The following is a 344-nucleotide window of genomic DNA, read 5'->3' on the forward strand; positions in this document are numbered from 1 at the left end:
AAGAAGCATGCAACTCATTTATAAATACTATTAATATGCTCTCCCTCCCAGCTGTTGCCTGGATCTGACTCACGAAAAAAACACGAGTAAAATAAACTTTGCTACTGTGTGTTTATTTAAATATGGGTACAACTTAGATGTAGGGGTACACGTTACAACACGTTACAAATTAAACTGAGATGTCAGGGTTTCAATCCCCACCTCTGAAAAGTGCCGCTTCTTAGCCGGATTACATCTGGCCATGTCATAAATAGGAGGGCCGAGGCCTCAAAACCGAGAATATATTGGGGCGTTATATTTAAATTACGATCGTTTCCAGCCGCTGCATTTATCAATGTACGATC

The sequence above is a fragment of the Etheostoma spectabile genome, chromosome 23, assembly GCF_008692095.1.
Source record: "Etheostoma spectabile isolate EspeVRDwgs_2016 chromosome 23, UIUC_Espe_1.0, whole genome shotgun sequence".
Classification (NCBI taxonomy): Eukaryota; Metazoa; Chordata; class Actinopteri; order Perciformes; family Percidae; genus Etheostoma; species Etheostoma spectabile.